This window comes from Dermacentor silvarum, chromosome 2, assembly GCF_013339745.2.
Source record: "Dermacentor silvarum isolate Dsil-2018 chromosome 2, BIME_Dsil_1.4, whole genome shotgun sequence".
NCBI classification, from domain to species: Eukaryota; Metazoa; Arthropoda; class Arachnida; order Ixodida; family Ixodidae; genus Dermacentor; species Dermacentor silvarum.
In genome coordinates this window covers 36,601,403-36,609,365 of record NC_051155.1, presented here as the reverse complement: position 1 = coordinate 36,609,365, position 7,963 = coordinate 36,601,403, and the positions used below count along the sequence as shown (strand labels likewise).

The following is a 7,963-nucleotide window of genomic DNA, read 5'->3' as shown; positions in this document are numbered from 1 at the left end:
TCTAATTAATCACTGATTAAAAATTTTGCTGTACAATTGTGCAGCACATTGCGTTCGCAAGTTTGCATTAGTTTCAGCGCACTAAGGTAGAACTGGCCATCTCTCAGCGACATACACAAAAGCGACATGCGCGTACATGGTCTTGCCAATTTTGCTTCACTGAGCGTCGTCGCGATGAGTCGTTAAGGTAACAGCTAATGTTTACAACACAGCGAATACTTCCCCAGAAAAGAAAGGAAAAAACCGAACAATCAGCCGTAATCTGCAAGGCAGATCACAGTGCCCGGTCATCTTACGAACGACGGTGCAATAGCAGCAACCATATCTGTTTGCCACTGAAGTTTTGTCAGCGTCGTATTTCCTGTTGAAGTGCACATAAAGTAAATGTTAAAATTTTAAACTAAATTGCTAACTTGATACTGCATATTAAAGGCCATAATATTTATTGACATCAAAGAGCAGTATCGCAGAGAAAGGAACACGGCGGGCGGAAAGGACATAAAACTGCGACCGTAGTCAGCCGTAGTTGCGCACAGCACATGTGCAATGGCGGCTGCCATGTGAAGGTGAGGCGTCACGCGAGGCGTGCGTGCGTGTTAGTGAATGAACAATAGAGAGTTTTAGTTTCACGTACGTGGATGCTTTGCGTACGCAAACGTGAGAACTCTGCGTACGTTACGCAGCACGCGTCCGCTACGTTTATAGCGCCAGAAGCCCCTGCGTGCAGCTCTCGCATACATACGATGAATGCTTCCGCGTGCTCCCTGGTGGCAGACGAAGACACTACTACAGCCAAATAAGTCCAAGCCGAGTCGGAGTCAGAAGTGTGCTTTTGTTGCAAGGCGAACTGCGCAGTTTGTATTTGTGGCATGGTCGCAGCGTACTTGTTGACCCGCGTTTGTTGTCAATGCTCTCTTGGACAGAAATTGACGACCTCCTCATGACGGAGACAGAGCGACAGTATTTAAGTGCCTCGCTGAACGACGTGGAGGATCTGATGAGGCGGAAGTCAGAGCTGCTGCTCTACCGTTCGCGCAATGGACTTCTTGACACAACAAGAATAGAAGCTGGACTTTTCCTGTAGCAATTCAGGTTTGCGAAGGTGGACTTTGACGAGCTACTGTCTGCGCTGCTGCTACCGGAGTCAGTGAGAAGTGCACAAAACGTGAATGTGTCTGGTCGAGAGGCTTTGTGCATCACTCTTCGACGACTTGCTTACCCGAATAGGTGGTGCGACCTCGAACCAATTTTCGGTAGGCACTCTTCAGTAATGTCGAGTGTAGCTTCTAAAGTGATCAGGCAAATCACAGGTGTGTTTGGCCATCTTATGACCGACTGCAACCACCACGACTGGCTATTACATGCCTTGAAGACTGCAAAGATAAGCCAACTTTATATTTAATATACATGTGTAAGAGGGCGACCCAGTTTCATCAGTTCCAATTCTCACGGTATCGGAAAATTAGGCCGGGATACGTTCGTGTTAATTAAAGTGGCCCTCCATTTCGCTTAATTTCCTGGTTTACTTTTAAATCAAGCTACATTTAAGCGTCGCATCCACGGTCGTAATCATATTAGTCATATGGGCAGTTCCACGCATATTATAGCATCGTAAATTTTTTATGGCCACAGTGTCGCGTTTCTATTCATGAGTTATAGAAAGCCTTATAAGTGTTTGCGAACAGCAGCGCAGTTAGCACTTCTGCCGAAGATTGCAACTTGCACTTAGCTTAGCCCATCGTATTCAGCTACAACTTGCTCCTGAGAGGCTGGGATAATGTGTACATCTTTAGTGAATACTTTTAATAGGTCATCTGATTGCACTAGAGCAACCCTTTATAGGCATGTGCATGAAGTTACAGAAAGATGTGCCACCGAAGAAACACCATGTGCAAAAATACTTCTGCAACCACATGAACGAGACCATAACAAAATAAGGGGGAGGGTACTCAGTCGGGCGTTGATTTTTGTTTATGTCATTAATTTGTCCGTCTTCAGAATGACGAGGCCTCTTGTGGAAACGGTGTTAACAAAGTCAAAGCTAGTCACCTCATATCGCATACTTTGTGCATGTAGAAGAAGCCTTTTCTCCATCCAGTGCACATAACGCGTTTTCTATTACAAGAAATATTACTAAGGATTTGTTGTAATACATTTATTTCATATCGCAGGCTGTCCAAAACAAAGGCGCACCGCTACCCAATTGCTGGGCATTCATTGACGGGACGGCTCGGCCAATCTGTCGCCCAAAAAGGAGTCAACGAGAATATTTTTCTGGCCACAAGCCTGTTGATTGTTTAAAGTATCAGTCGCTCATGTGTCCCAACGGCATAGTGTGCCAAGTCGACGGTCCATATCCTGGAGGACGACATAATGCAGCTACGTCTTTTTCTCAAAATTCCGCACTCACTGAAGTGAATGTGTCAAGATGCGCAAAAACATGTTACCTCCATTTGATAAGAGCAAAACCTAGCGTTGCTTCTTGCGTTGCTATCATACAATAAGTCACGCTAGTCAGATTATTTTATGCTTGTACGATGTGTTTTTTTATGCAGTAATACTCCGCTCCAGTGGCCTTTATTCGAAGTTGGAGAGGCTGGTGCAAAATCACAATTTTGTGATATATGGCGACCCGGCGTATCCCCTGAAACCACTTATCATGAAGCCCTACAGTCGCTCCTCCCAAACATACACGTGTGACGAGCCGCACAAGGACGGTGCGGTGCAGTGTGGTGAAGGAAGAAGAAGTTCGGAATAAACAGAGCTTCGCACGACCGCCATGTCTCCTGCGTTACACTAGTCGACAGGATTTACCGTGCCCTACATCATGACAACATCCAAGAAAGCCATCAGCATTCCGAAGTACTCGGGAGCACCCGAGGACGTCTCCTTTGACAAGTGGCTCCGGCTCTTCGAGGTGAAGACTGCGGCCGCTGCATGGACAGAGCGAGACAAGCTGTGCAATTTCTCCGACTACCTTGAAGGTGAGGCCTTCCGATGGTACCTTACCGAGGTTTTTGACACTCACGCATCTTGGGAGACCCTCACTCAATGCATGACGCAACGCTTTACAAGCACCGTCGCGGATCCTTTCCGTCAGTTCATTCATTGTCAGCTAAAACCGGGCCAGAGCCTGAAGGACTACTACAATGAAAAAATGTCTCTGGGACGTCTTGCCGACCTAAAGGACGCGCACCTTATATCAGGGCTCATCGACGGCCTTCCCGCCGATATGGAGATGGCTGTTGCTGGGCTTAACCCGTCTACACCAGCGACGTGGCTTTCAGCTGCGCAACGAGTAGAGTCAACTATGCAGCGAGTTAAATCACAGTGCGTTCTACCAGGTCGAAACACGCAGATCAACGCAGCAAGCGGCAGCGCCCCTCAGCGTCTACCTAATACGCGGATACGAGCACCCGCGTCCGAATGCAGACACTGCGCAATGCTTGGTTTGCCCCGACAGATGCACTGGCATAATGAATGTTCACGACGCGCAAGCATTTCCGCCCTCGCTACCAACCAGGGAAACGACGAGGGCGACCCAAAGCTCTGTTAATTCAATTTGATGCACTCATTAACGGGTACCCTGTCAGCGCTACTCTTGATACGGGAGCCACGATTACCTGTATCAGCGAAGCAATGTTGGCGGCTCTTCACCTACAAATAATGAGAGATTCACGCATCAATGTTCAACAAGTTACATCATCTACCAAAACTTTGGGTCGCGTCAATCTAAAGATACAGATCGGAAAAATCACAAAGGAAATTCAGGCACATGTTCTACAAGGCATGAAGAGCAACCTAGTTCTTGGCTTGGGCAGTGCCTGCCTCTTTAATTTGTCTCTGGATCTTGACACCCTGACTCTACGCCAAGGGAGTGACATCCTCCACCCTCGCCCACAAAACCATTCCACGGCTAACATGGACGCTTGTTTACAGGAAGTTGAAGTTTGTCATTTTGTGCATCTAAATGAAACTCAGAGGATGGCATTGAAACAGCTTGTCCATAAGTACGAGCACATTGTTTTTCCAAATCACAGACTGACATTGGGTGCATCACTAGTGAAACGCATCACATTCCTCTCACCAACAATGTTCCCATCGATGCTCAGAAGCCGATAGCGTCGAAATGGACAGACAAATCAACGACCTTCTCACGCAAGGCGTTATAAGACTGTCTACGTCACCGTACGCTACGCCGGCACTTCTGGCCGAGAAGAAAGGAGAAGGACGCACGCGTTTCTGCATAGATTACCGCAAGCTAAACGCAGTGACGGTCCCCGACTATCAACCCATCCCTCGCATCGACGAGATTCTTGACTCTCTCGGGAAATCGACGTACTTCTCGACATTGGACATAACGTCAGGTTACTGGCACGTGAGGATGCATCCGGGAGACATCCCGAAAACAGCCTTTGTCACACGTACCGGTCACTACGAATAGAATGGCTTGTCTGCCTTTTGGTCTCCGGAACGCTCCAGCTACTTTTGAACGGGCTGTCAAGTCCATCTTGACTAAACACCATTTGGCGCACGTCACAAACTACTTCGATGACATTGTCGTCTATTCTGACACGTTCCCAGACCATTTGAAGCATCTAGATGCGGTTCTAAACGCTTTTAGAAGCGAATGCGTTAAACTGAAATTGAAGAAATGTCAGTTCGCACAAACTTCCATTGAGTACCTGGGACACAGTTTCAAATGACACAGTCACTCCGAAACAAAGCAACGTGGAGGCAATCCTGCGGTTTCCCACGCCAACACGCCCTAAAGAGTTACAGCGTTTTCTCGTCACCGTCAATGTTTACCGTCGGTACATCGCCCGCTTCAGTGAAATCGCTCATCCATTGACACGCCTACTCAGCAAAAACGCCACCTGGAACTGGGACCCTGACTGTGAACTGGCTTTCACTCAGCTTAAAAAATGTGTAACGGAAGAACCCATCCTTGCCATCTACGATGCCACCAAACCTTGTGTGCTCTACTGCGATGCATCCAACAAAGGTATCGGCGCCGTCTTGAAGCAGGCTGATGATGAAGGTCGAGAGCATCCAGTTGCATACCATTCTCGCAAGCTGTCATCACATAACTTGAATGTTTAGCAATTATTGATGCCATAGATAAATGGCATTGTTATCTACATGGAAAACCTTTCACTGTGATCACCGATCACGCGGCGTTGCAATGGCTTAAGAACATCAAAAATCCTCGAGGCCGTCTGTTCCGATGGTCCTTAAAGCTCTCCATGTACGACGTAAACATCAAGCATCAAAAGGGCATTAACATCGAAGCCGATGCACTGTCTAGAAACCCTATTATTCAGCTCCTATCTGCTGAACAACTGCAAGAGCATCACCACGACAAACCGCCTTGCAAGCATACCATTGAGAATGGAATGACCATAGTGACACGCAGACGGATACGAAAAGTCTACGTTCCTTTTGCTCTCCGGTCTTCTCTTCTTCGGAAGGCTCATGACGCTTTCGGTCATGTCGGAGTAAAGAAGACATTGCGACTTCTCTCTCCACAATATTATTGGCCTGACATCGTCACCGACGTTTCCGAATACGTTCGACACTGCGATATTTGCCAGCGCTGCAAGAAGACGAAAACCAAACGTTTTGGTTCCTTAGAGTCATTACCACCCGCGGAGCAACCCTTTGATCTTCTGGCCATGGACACTATCGGGTGTTTTGCCAACTACGGGTCCTCCAAAAGATTCATTCACTTGGCCGTTGACCACGCCACCCGTTATGTGTGGGCTTTTGCACACAGAAATGAGACCTGCGACGCCTACATTACCTGCCTGAAGAGTATTTTCATTGATCGAAAGCCTCGGAAGTTCCTTTCCGACCGCGGCACAGGATTCACCGCTGGCAAATTCAAGCAATTCCTCAAACATAACATTCATCAGCTATATACAAGCTCACAACGCCCACAGCGTAATGGCTTAAATGAGCGCACTAATCAGTCCATCGTCACTCGCCTTCGCTGCAAGATCAACGACGAACCCCGAAAACCATGGACGCGTCTCCTCTCTGACGTTGTCGACGAGTACAAGACACCCCACGAGGTCACGGGCTACCCACCCTGCTTTCTTATGTATGGCACACCATCCTACCCTCAGCTCCTCTCCAACGTTACCGAGAACCTGCAGGAAGCTCGCGCAAACGCGGTCCTCAATTCCCTGGCATATCACGAGAATAACAAGCTCATATATGACAAGAAATTTCTTCCCTCAGAGCTTCAAGTGGGAGACTGTGTTCTATACGAGACACCCTGGCACCCCAACCGCGGTAAACTCAGTGCATTCATGGAAGGACCGTATACGATCATACGCAAAATCTCAGCTGTCAATTACGAGATCGACCGCAGCGTGGCCCCACTCGGTCGCCAGACTGACATCGTACATGTGGGGAGATTAAGACGATATCATCCGCCCCTACACCTACGACTCTCTCGGGGTGAGGGAAAAGCGTGTGACGAGCCGCACAAGGACGGTGCGGTGCAGTGTGGTGAAGGAAGAAGTTCGGAATAAACAGAGCTTCGCACGACCGCCATGTCTCCTGCGTTACACACACAGCTGTTATTCAACAAAGGCATGAGCCGTGTTCGGCAAGCAGTCGAGTGGGGTTTCGCAAATATTATTAGCGAATTTGCCTTTCTGGACTTCAGAAAAAAACAAAAACTCCTCAAGCAGCAGGTTGCTGAAATGTATATATGCAGCACTACCCTAGCAAACTGCCACACATGTTTGTATGGTAGCCAAGTGTCGCTGTACTTTGGATTGCATCCACCTTCATTGCAGGAGCATCTGAGGCCCTTGCAGTGAAGAACTAGCATCTTGGTATCGCTGCCCGGTGGCAAAACTGCAACATATTATTCAAAACAACTTCGCCGTTGTGTTCGAGCTCGATAAGTATTCCACGCCAGAGTTTGTGGGTGCGCAACAGCTTATTCAGTTTTTCCCACGTTTGCAGTGACTATTAAGGCGTTTTTCAACAAAGCAGTGCACGCTTCGTTTATTAATGGTAGTGAATAAAACTCAGCGCTAACACAAGAGACAAAAACGAAAATAGTGACAGTTTCTTTGTCCCTTGTGTTAGCTTTATTCACAACCATGAGCCACGCTACCACGAACTAGCCAAATTTGCAGACTTCATTCATTTATTAACTTTTGTCACAATGTTCTCCAGCACGCTTAAGAATGCTTGCTGCTGAGCTGCTGCCATGCGGCGTTCTTCCACTCGTTGACGCCTTTCCTCGGCCAGCTGTTGAGCCTTTAGGTTTCTTTCTTCCCCTCTTAACTCAGACTCGATGAAAGCTTTTTCTTTGTCCCAGGCAAGGCGATCCTCTTCTAATTTAAGGCGTCTGGACTCTATGATGAAGTCTTTTTCTTTCATAAATTGGTCATGCTTCATCTTGTTCTCTAAAAACTGGAAGTCTGCCTTTTCCTGCTTTCCACCTTGGGTTCGTTTTCCTGTACAATAAAAATATTTAATAAGTGCATTATACATTATACAACAAAGCTTTCAGATAATAATCGTTCAGGTTAAAGCACATGCTTGAGCGAATAGTGAGCGCCTCTAAAAAAGCTATGCTTACATTTGGAGGCTTGCACAAAAACACTGTTTACCGTAGTTCCGCACAGGCTCGTTTCGTGCCAATTGCAGCTCCTGGGTGTTGCGAGTGTCCCCTAAGATGGCCAAACCCGCTGGTGACGACGGGGAAGGGCTGGCTGCTACATCAGAGAGCTCCCCACAGATGACGATTGCAGTGTCGCTATTGCCAGTGATCATATGATCAAACAACAGCGACGGTGTTGCATTGCCAGTGCCTGCAGTCGTGCGAATAGCAAGTAAAATAATTTTTTGAAACATGCACCGTGAAACATACAAGAGAAGTCACGTTAAGAACAGGGAAACGTATCAGGCGTATAAAATTATAGTGAAGGGTTAACTT

General features: G+C 47.4%; 1 pseudogene; it reads left to right on the top strand.

The window, feature by feature from the left end:
* Positions 1–997: 997 nt before the first annotated feature.
* Positions 998–6,970, top strand: LOC125942975 (uncharacterized; annotated as a pseudogene).
* Positions 6,971–7,963: the final 993 nt, after the last annotated feature.